This window comes from Tachypleus tridentatus, chromosome 8 (assembly GCF_004210375.1).
Source record: "Tachypleus tridentatus isolate NWPU-2018 chromosome 8, ASM421037v1, whole genome shotgun sequence".
In the NCBI taxonomy this organism is placed as follows: Eukaryota; Metazoa; Arthropoda; class Merostomata; order Xiphosura; family Limulidae; genus Tachypleus; species Tachypleus tridentatus.
Window position 1 is genome coordinate 93,864,499 of NC_134832.1, and position 12,314 is coordinate 93,876,812.

The window sequence follows — 12,314 nt, forward strand, 5'->3', positions numbered from 1 at the left end:
GTTTGGAATTATATTAATAAAGATACAGATTAATTATATGATATTCTTTAACAAAAAAAATATTCTTTGAATTATCAAAGCTTTCTCTATTTTCCATTTTTAACTCGTAAGATTTCCTTCATATAATCTGAATAGTATTCAGATATGTTTGGATCCTTTAGACATTCAGTAACACATGAGTGTGCTTTCTAGTGTTATTTTAATGTTTTTCAAATGCACAAACGATTGTATGAACTGACTCAATTCTGTACGCTACTTTCTTTTCTCTCAATCTCTTGGTAAGATATTTTTCTAATAATGTTCTTGATTTTTCGCTCTTCTTTTGTAAAAATGAAAATATTTTAATATAGTTTTCTATAATATCACGCACTTATCACTGAATATTAGGTGACTATGCTAATAACAATAACTTTATTTTAAGAATATTTATTGGTTTTGACGTTCCATACTTTCTTCAATTTTCTTTTATTAATTACTTTGTTAACTGCTATTTCTAGGTATTTGGGCATGGGTTAGCACTGTGGTAGAGCTTTAGCTTAACTTCCCAGTGGCACAGCAGTATGTCTTCAGACTCATACTGCTAGAAACCAGGTTTCAATACTCATGGTGGACAAAGCACAGACAGACAGCCCATTGTGTAGTTTTGTGCTTAATTCCAATATATTAATCAGCTTTGGGTTCTATAGCTGGCGTGCCGGGTTCACATTTGTGTGATACGATTAAACATTGTTGTCACTATAAGGAATGAATGAGCTATTGTCATCCCTTAGTGTGGTAAGATGTTACTGAGTGGCTGCTTTCCTTCTACTAAGTAGTTTAAAATTTAGGATGGCAATAAAATAGCTGTATTAGTTTTACCGTGATTCCAAAAATAATAACAGTAATAATAATAAGTACAATTCTGCATAACAGTTGTTTTGAATAAGGATCCTCATTGGAGCTGTCGAAAGAGAAAAATTTTAAATCAATTTCAATAAAGAATGTCATATAACTAATCTAAATTTTGTTGTATAGCAGTGGTGCACAAACCTTTTGAGTCAGGGGCCACAAACAGACTTCTGTTAACCGTTGGGTGCCACAAAAAAGTGAAGATTAAACTCATCCCACAGTTCTTTCACACAAGATGGACATCACATTTAAGAACACACAAATAATGATTACATCAAAGAGTTTGCACATTATTCTAAGAAATGTTATGATATGTCAACTATCACAAAGTCAGTGCGATGGATGGTGCTGCATGTCATCTACGAACTTAGAAATGTCTGGCTTGATGTTTGACGTTGAAAGACGCAAGACTGCTTCCAGATGATCATCAGTCAGCTGATTGCTAGTAATGTTTTTGTTCAGTTTCATATGCGAGAAAGCCTGTTTGCAGCAATACGTGCTGCCAAACATGCTGGTGTGGACAAGTGCGTTCTCTTTCAGATCAGCATATGTATCAGGCAACGTTTTGTAGAAGTCAAGCAAACTGTTGTCTTGTTAAATATCACGCAGTTCATCAGATGCCTGGAGATCAGTAAGTTCGAGCTGATATTCTGCTGACAAGTCATCCACTGACACACTGAATGGATCAGCAAAAAGTTTCATCAATAATCTGCATTGGTCAAAGTCATGAAACCGTGAGTTGAAGGATTGAATCAAGGTATCTAGCTTCCCAACATAAACTTGTGTGTCAATGTCCTGATTCTTCTGTAGCTGTGACTGAAAAGTGTTAAAGTGCACGAAGTTGCCTGATGCTGCTTGCTGCAAGAACAACTGCAACTTTGTCTTGAAAGCTGAGACGTGATTTGCAAGCTGACAGACAAGCTGATTTCTGCCTTGCAACTTCAAATTCAGATCATTCAAGTGTTGTGTCATGTCGACCAGAAAGGTAAAATCAGCTTGCCATGCTGAATCAGTCATAGAAATCACTTCTGTGTCTTTGTTCTTGCTTCTGAGGAATTCTATCACCTCATCAATTAACTCCCAGAATCTTCTGAACATCTTCCCTCGACTCAGCCAGTGTACTTCACAGTGATACACAAGGTTACCATTGTCTGAATCAATTTCTTCAAGAAGACTTCAAAACTGACGGTGATTGAGCTCTCGTGATTTGATGAAATTAATGGTTTTCATCACTATTGTCATCAGTGCCTGAAAACGTAGTTCTTTAATGCACAGGTTCTGTTGGTGAATAATACAATGCATCTTCACCAATTATCTGTTCTGCTTTCCTTGATGCTTCATCAACAGTGCTACCAGCCCGCTACTTTCTCCAGTCATGGCTGGTGCTCCGTCAGTTGTCACACTTACCAGTTTCACGAAATCCACAGTTGTACTGTCTCCTCGAATAGAGCAGACCCTTCATGGAACCCATGATTTGTTCCTCTGTGATATCAAACGATGATGACACACCATGAACAAAAACTAGTTGCTGTGCTGTTGAACTGATGTTAGTCGACTCGTCTGCTGCTAAAGAGAAGTAGACAAAGTTACTTACAAATAAGTAAGCTGCCTTGTCTCGTCTACTGAGAGGTGTGAAATTCGTCATTGAGAAGTAGACAAAGTTACTTACAAATAAGTAAGCTGCCTTGTCTCGTCTACTGAGAGGTGTGAAATTCGTCATTGAGAAGTAGACAAAGTTACTTACAAATAAGTAAGCTGCCTTGTCTCGTCTACTGAGAGGTGTGAAATTCGTCATTGAGAAGTAGACAAAGTTACTTACAAATAAGTAAGCTGCCTTGTCTCGTCTACTGAGAGGTGTGAAATTCGTCATTGAGAAGTAGACAAAGTTACTTACAAATAAGTAAGCTGCCTTGTCTCGTCTACTGAGAGGTGTGAAATTCGTCATTGAGAAGTAGACAAAGTTACTTACAAATAAGTAAGCTGCCTTGTCTCGTCTACTGAGAGGTGTGAAATTCGTCATTGAACTGTCATACGATTCAAAGCCATCGTCTGTAACTTGCAAACTGCTTCCGGACACAACTTTTCCAATGCAGTAATCATGCATTGCTTGATAAATTCACCATCAGTAAATGGTCAGCTAGATTTCCCTATCATCAACAAAATATCGTAACTGACCTCACATGCTGCACCTAAATCTGCTGACTGCTTTGAGAAAACGTTCTGCTGGTGATTCAGCAACCACCGCAGAGATTCAATTCAAGCTGTTCGTTCATCACCAACAATGTTGTAGAAATCTTTATGCTTTGACTTATAATGACGCTTTATATTGGATACCTTCACCACTGCTACTGTCGAATGACACAGCAGACAAATCACGCTCTTCTGTTGTTAAACAAAAGAGTATTGAGCAGTCCAGTCATCATGAAACTGCCAGTTTTTGTCATCTTTTCTTTTATGATTAGCTGCCATTTTTGTTATGAAATAATATCAAAATAGGGCTCGTAAGTAAATCTTGAAGAACAATTGGAACAGGTGAGATTTCGTAATTACGGAAATATTACGTCATTGCGCCAATGATTAAATGCCTATGCATTAACAAGATTTGCTTATTAAATTTTCTTTATTGATTGACACAAATATGGAACCATCCAGTATCTAATCTAATGCATATTCTTCTACAGCACTTAATCTTCGTGCAGGCACAAACTCTCTATGTTTGACTTTCCCGTTGAACATCACGGGCCACTCGGCGACTCGTCGTGGGCCGGACTTTGTGCACCACTGTTGTATAGGGTATTCAGATTTCCAGTTTATCTATTGTATGGTATTGAAAATGGCTGCAAAAAGAGTTTTTCTAAAGTTGGTTAGAGAATGCAATGGGTAACACATTCTTAAGCAACCAAGACCATAAAGTACATAGAGATTTTTTATCCTGCTCAAAGTAAGATTCTAACTTACACTTTAAGAAAAATAAAGACTTTGAATGATGTACATCAAAGGAAATGATTGATGGAGCCAGTGCAAGCATTAAGAAAGAAAACTGAGGGTATCAATTTTGTTGGAAAATATCATAACTTTGATTCATATTGACATTTAATCAACTTTTCAATTTGAATTACAATTTAACTCAGTTTTAGGTTATTTGATATTGTAATGGGTAATAATAACTTGCAAACTCATCCAGGATAAATCATAATACATTATAACTCTTACAACTTATGATCACAGTTCTATTAATTATACCACTACTATCCAATTACTTTTCAGCAGTATCACCTCCAATACTATGAGCTCACAAAATGAAAACAAACAAAATAGAAACAACTACAGACTAAAGTTCAACATTTTATTTGCACATTAAATTTCATCATAAAACATTTCATAATTCTGATACATCTTTAATACAACATACAGAATAACAAACACATAAAACATAAAGACTAGACTGAACTAAACAAAAAATTGTTACCAAAAAATTCTGAAATGTATTAATTTATTTCACTGAGATAATGTAGTAAATCGTCTGAGAATGAGCTGCTATTGATGAAAACATCAAAAACACTTCCCTGCGGTAGAAAGGAACATCACTACAAGAATGACATGCACCAATTCAAATAATATTCCACCAATGACAGCTACAGAAAATAAATAGTATATACATTACATAAAATACATATTTGTAGGTGAAATATTGCATCTTTTGTAACTAACAGATGAAAAAGTACAATTTATATATGTTTTAACACCTTAATTATTAAAAACAAAAATGTACATAAGTATCCACTATGGAGAAAGATATGTGTATAAGAATCAACTTTAGAATTTAAAACTAACTATGAAATAAAGCAATATAATTCAACTACATTAGGAAATGTTAACAATGGGTAGCAACATATGAAGTATATGCAATAACAATTACCATTATACATCAAAATCTATTACCAACTACATTATTTGCTATAGTTCATGGTATGTATGATTTAATTACAACACATAATTCTTAACATCTGATCATAATATATATATATAGTGTACAAATTTATTCAATTTTTAACTACATCCATTATCAAGTAACTATACACATTAGGCCTTAGACAATATTTAATAATAGGTAAACTTTCAACCATCACTATGCCAACTAAAGATTTACAACTACTCTCAAACAGGTCATATTTAGCTCTAACACAATACCTTATTTATTCAACAAGTAATTTATATCTAAACATATACCAAATGTTGTGGTTTACATAATAAAATATTATTAGATAGAAAGAATATTTGACATGATTTACTTGGAATAAATGCTGCTCCAAACAGTAATGGAATTTTTAATGTATTTATAAGTTATTTAAAACTCAATAGAAATCATGGTACTTTTGATATATTCTATTCTAGTTTCAGATATATTTTTTTTGTTTTCCAAAACAAATTATCAACCTGCATGAATTACTTTTGTACAACCAACACAGTACAAAAAAAAAAAACTAACTCAAACATGAACTAGAGCTAAATGTCTTTGTTTTTACATAAATTTTTTTGTTACATATTTCTTAACAGAAGTAACCAACATGTAAAAATTAGAAACTTGTTAAATTAAATTAGAAGTCTTATATGAAAAAAACTATTCATAAGGAATTATACATGGGCTGCTGTTGTGTGAAGTAACAGTTGATGTAACTTAATATATATTTATGCTAATCTGGCCTAGAAAAACAAAATATATTTTTTTTATTTTATTCAATATTTTCAAATCTTTCTTCAAATGGTTTTACTATAGATACTGTTGGGGTAGAAAAATAAGAGATACAGTGCAAGGTTTTACCAAAAAAATATTTTTATATTAATTTGAGAATTTCTAGAGGTTATGGAAACAAAATTATGAAACACTGTGATGAAAAAAGCATTTTTTATTCTTAGCATGAAAATTCTGTTTCATGGAGACACTAAAGTTTCATAAATTCAAACAAATCTTTAGTTAAAATACTTTATTTTGGATACAATGGATGTTTAATGTTCATTAAAAGCTTGGAATATTTTGTGATTACATTGTCATTAGTTGTAAGGTCAAGCAAATTTCATGTGGTTAACTACTCATATTTCAAGTTATATGCAGATATGTTGATTAATTACAAAGTAAAGAAAAAAACGTTTTTCATAATTTTGTTTTCAAGGAGCTATACATGAAAATACATGAGCAAGTTTACCAATATAGATATTTCAATGGAACTTTTAAGAACTTTTTGTTTTCTGACTGATGAAGAAACTTCTGTACTAACAAAAATCTAATTTTTCGAATATGAATAGTGGTTTCTGAAGTTTAATTGTGCTATATAAACATTATGATACAGATATGGTGATGCTCTTGGAGGTACATGTAAGTCCTACATCATTGCTTATGCATTATTGTCCAACACTAGAAGTTCCATTTTAAATGTTAAATCATGCCCCTTCATCAAACTTCCCCTGCAAATGAACATTAATTTCAAAGACTATGTTTAAACAAACCAGTGGCACAAAAGTCTACTACAGCTGCATGGAACAACTTGGATATGATTGAATGGTCTTTCTAAAATTCCAGTTCTTTGTCATCTTTCTCTTGAAAACATCTCCTGATTTTGGAGTATAGCAAAGTATTTTTGAAAGTTTGGATTGTAATCATTTGTCAACCTCAAAATCTTTGTTGCTATTTTGTTATCAGTACTGGAAACCATATCAAACAACTTCATTTCAATGACGTTTTTGGTAGGAGAGTTTTCATTCTTAACCATAGCCTCAATTTGAAAATAAGAACACTTCAATTAATTTAGTGTAGTTCAATCACTATATATGTAAAAACATAGAATTTTCTCAACCCATACCAACCGTTTTTACATCTATAATTTTCTATACAAGTGGGTTTTCTTGCCATCATGGATTATTAGTTCAAACACTGCTAAGAAATGCTGCTGTATAAATATCCTCTTTTAAAAAAGTTCTAGGACACATTTCTTTAACCTAAGTCCACCTGTGACTGCCTTATATTACCAAATGATCAGGATCTGTAATGAACCAAATAATATACGTGTTCTAAATATGTCACCTGCACCTTCATGATTAGCATTTTCAGCAAAATGCTACTATGTTAGTAAATGGAACTTGTTCTAATTAAGTGCAATTACCAATCAACATAATAATTAAATCATATACAATATGAATGTGAAAATATATTATTCCAACTCAAACAGTGATTTCCATCTCATCTCTAATATTAAATTAATGAGCTAAACAATGATGAAAGATTAAAAAATTATGTTGTAAAAACAAAGAAGATATATGATGATTACAATTATGTAGCTCTAATTATTTTAAACTAAAAGTGATTTTTTATTTCATTCTTTAACAATTTTACACAGTGTAAGTTGCTGTATTGATAATTACAAGCCACATCTACTTTAAATCTGATATTTCAAGGTTTTAAGAATTTTAATTTGTTATGATATAGAATATATCATACAAGTTGATCACATTGGATTATGTTCCTGCTCACAAATTCAAATAAATCATTCTTCTTAGATATAGTCCTTCTGTGGAGATGAAACTGTGTCAATTTTATTCTTAAATTTGAAAACTAAGTTATTTGTTGAAAATTAACATATTCCTCACATGAATATTTACATCTGACAGATACTTCCTCCTCACACAGAATAACTTGATTCCTTCTTCCATTTGCCTGAGAGTTTTACATACCACTAAACTGTAGTTACCATCCATCTGAAAAACACATGTTCAACATTATGAACTAATGCATAATGACATCATACAATGAGAGCCCTTCACTAATATTAGGAGGATGATAATCTCCTCACACAGTAGCTCCCCTCAAGCACTTGTACTTCAATTCACTTCATTTTTAAACAAAGCAAAAAAAATACACCAAAAGGGGGGAAAATGAGTAAGAAGGTGTATGGAGGTGAGTATCTTTGGGAAGTACATTTTCAGGAAAAAAATTGTTAATTTCCAAGATGATGTCTGACCTCAGTATACCAAATATCTAAATTTCCACACTGAAATGATGTAAACATTAAACCAAATGAGCTTCCTTCAGAAAGCATCCAAAGGGAAAGATAATGGGGTATTACACCTAATGGCAGGAGCACCATAGAGACACATCAGTGGAAGACCACATCATGTCTTGACCAGGGTATACTCTCCACCTTCAAGAAAAGGCAAAAAAGCACTGAGAACTGCAGAGATTAGCAGAATTTCTGTATGGCCAACTGAGCATCTGCATACAAATGATCAGCATGCAAGTGAAGTGTGGTTCCAGTCCAGTGAGCAATGGACCTGGCAATTCTCATGTATAAAGGAATGATAATCCTGGATGAAAGAAAGTTGTATGGTTGGAACAAAAAATGGCAGGAAAGGGATAGAGGAACAATGAGGCATGGACATCAATTGGCAAAGCAGTTAATGATGCACAAATGAGATCCAACAAGGAATGTAGTATATCAAATTGAAAATACAAGAGAGAGGACAAAGGAGAGAGGCAAACAGAAAGAGGTAAGACCAGTCCTGGTTGAGGGTATTGACTGCCTAGGCTGAAGGAAACAAAGGAAAGTTTGGTGTTCAGAGAAATGGCAAAAACATCAATGAAAGCCTGAAAGAGCAGAGAACAATCCACAGATAAAACTGTGTCTGACTGACATAAGCAATCAATCACATGACAAACTGTGATAAATCTGCTGGTAATGAGCCCAAAATAATAGGACCAATATGTGGAAGCAAAGAGTCCAAATGGGAATCTCCTGATGACCAGGAAGTTGTTGAAGTGCATAATAACAAACTGATCCATTACATGGGGGAGGAAATGGGAACATAACCAATGGACAGTGAAAAGTTTGATTACACTGATGTGGAGTGAATGCTACTTAGAAGCCCACATGCTTAAAGTCATGTTGTTGTTCAGACACACTCAGACTGACTGAGAAACATTTGCTCAAATACTATTGGTGGAGGGTTGTCACATAATGATCTACATGTAAAATGCAGTTGAACCACTGATTATGGGGTACATGGGAGTTCAAGGTTTGCAGCATCAAAAAAATGTTTACATATAGAGGGTGGTACTAAGCAAGAATAGCTATACATGCAAGAGGGGGTAATATATAGTACAAAAACATTATTTTGCTCCATACATATGAAAAAAAAAAAACTTTGGTTATTGCAATAATATTTGTTCAATGATATAAAATGAAATGCATAAATTTTACTCCCCAGCCAGTGCTTGTTGCTCATGAACTAATTTGATGTTTGATAAATTATACTGATGAAATGGTGCATCTGTTCATTATTATTCATGATATGAAGATGCTAAACTGGATAATTTTCTAGTGATAACCAAGATGGACTTGGTCTTCCTTTTAGTAGGTATTTTGTTGGAGGAAGTCTTGATACTATGACTAGAAACATAAATGTGTTTGAATATTAAAATATGAAAAAAATTGTAATAAACTATAAACAGATCTGAAGAGGACAGCCTGAAACACTGTCTTCTGAATAAAGTTCTTATTGAAAAGCTAACATTATTAATATCTGATTACAGAAAGGCATTACTGAAGTAACTTAAGATAATAAATTTGCAAAACAACAACAGTAATAAAAATATTAATAAAATGAAATTTTGAAAATCACAATGTCCTCAACCTTCTAAATAATAGGAAGAAACCTTTCTGGGAAACTTCTCTTAAACAAAAAAATATGAATTTATTCTTCAACAGATTTTGGGTTGAGTATATTAGAAGTACCACTCCATTTTATAAACAACAAAAATATTTTAAATTTCATAACACATTATATCATTTATTTCATTGGTGTTTTTCTTTTATTTTTATGCCTGTTTTCACTAACTTGTGATCAAATATTCCATCAAGACAATGAAATATACTTTTTCTAAAATAAAGTGTGTAAAAATTTCTCTCCTACAGATTACTAGTTTATAACAATTATAGAATATAAATTCCTAAAATAAATATTTATTTGTTCATGTTTTTAGGGCAAAGCCATATTTGACTATTTGTTGTGTCACTTCTGAGAACTGAAACCAAGAATTTAATGCTGTAAGGCTGTAGACTTACTAATGTCCTATCAGATACTTTTTTTTAAAATAAAAATTGTTGTTTCATATGCAGCTAAAACACGTTAGATCTAAAAGTTCACTGAAGGTAATATAATTCATTAAGCCTAAAAACTGTCCTTCTGAATAACCATTCCTAGTACAACATAACAGAAAAATTAAATTGTTAATCACTTACCTGAATTAAATTAAATAATTAACAATTTAGCTGAATTAACTGTACTTTTCAGTTATATCAGATAAGTCCATTAGATAAATAGCAGATTTACTCTAGCTACTAATTATACAGATACTAAACCACTAAATAACTCAGTTGATATCAATTTAAATAATTTTACTAGAAAGTAAGTGCAATACAAAATGAACAATGTTCATTAAACACTAAACACAAGCTCAGAGCATGTACTAGCTGTTACTTAAACTGGAACACAAAACTGACTACTAAAGACCAAGTTCCAGATGATGTTTCAGACAAAACTGACCAAAAGCCACAACACAGGTTACTAGTTACTCTTATTATAACACAGATGAGGTATAACCTTTAGATATAATCTGAATAACTAATAAATGGCACCCATGTTGACATCCTTACATAATATGTCATAATGAATATGATCCTTGTATTCTTTTAGTAAATTTTGGCTAACAAAGAGGCATGATAAATTAGCAGAAGATAACACAGGTCTGCAAATTTAAAACTTGATAAAAGCTGTTTGGGTTTTAATAACGTATTTTCTATAATTCAATTATGCAAATTTCAAAAATAATATTCATATTTTTCTATCATGTAAGGATTTTATACAGATTGGGAAGAAGAAAAAAAAGACTTACTTAGATCAAGTTTATAACAACTTCACCACAAAGATAACAGAATATGTTTGGGTTATTCATACAATCTTTGTAAACATTGTTAAATAATATTGAAAAGAAAAATAAGAATGTCAATGTTTATGCTCAAACAAATACTATCACAAATATGATCCTGTAATGCACCTTGTTACTTGAATTCCAGTAAACACCAAATTTATTCAAAAGTCAGGTACAAAACTAAAGTCCATACTATGTAAAAAACTACACTGACAAACACAACACCAACATAATTTATAAAATACAATGCAACAACTGCCACAACTTCTATATTGGAGAAAGAAACAGAAAATGGAAAATAGATTCAAAGAACACAAAAAACATCTTCACACATTTTTGAACACTGCAAATCAAATAAACACAACATAACCTTAGAAAACACCCAGATATTAAGTAGGAAAACAAATATAAATAAATGCAAAATCAAAATAGCCCTACTTATACAGCAATTAAAACCAAACCTAAACCAGTATAAAGAAACACCTTTATACCTATATAAATTAATAACCTAATATCCACCTGCAACACCCTCTGCAATCTGGTACCCATTTATACTCTCATCCCTAAGACATGTGTCCATCAACGGTCACATTCAAACACTCTTTCTTAACCTGAGGATGACCCAGGAAGGTCAAAACATTATTATCTCCTCATCAGTAAAAGTGTTAATACACATACCAGCCATTTTGAGATACATTTTTATTTCAAGTGAGTTTCTCATCATCAAAAGAGGTTGTTTTCTTTAACTACAACTGAACTATGCATATGATCATAAAAGAGTTGTTCCAAAAGATGAGAGAAGAAAAACTTTTTCTAAATTGTAATTTATCATATTTTGTACAATATTTTGAGCAGACACCCTTTGTCAGTCAGAAAAGACCATGTTACAATGGCATTAGGTTTGGAAATAATTGTTAAATGGTGAGATAATACAAAGTTTCTAATTACACACATTCAGTGTATTATTTGTACTGTATTACCTGCATGTGTATAATTAGAACCTTTGTATTATCTTAATTTTTAAAAATTATTTCTAAGCCTAATTCCATTGTAGCACAGTTCTTACTGCCTGACAAATGGTTTTTGCTTGAAATGTTGTACAAAATAAACTATAAAAAATTTCTGTTCTGAATTTAAGTCTAATTCTTGTTTTTTTTTCATCCATTTTCATATATTTGACCTCATTTTAAATTCTCCATGAACACTGGTTATATACAAACTACTTAAAGAACTTCATTTTTACAAAATCCATTTTTTTTCTTTTTAAGCAGACTGATAGAATGGTATAGCTACACAATAATTAAAACTTTATCCAAGTATGTAGATGACAGACAAAAGGTGTGATAACTACAAGAAGACAATACAATGTTGTTTGAACAGACTTCTATTAGGTTATGACATGTAAATTAATCTTCCTTACATACTGGTGAATGTCTTTATACCAACT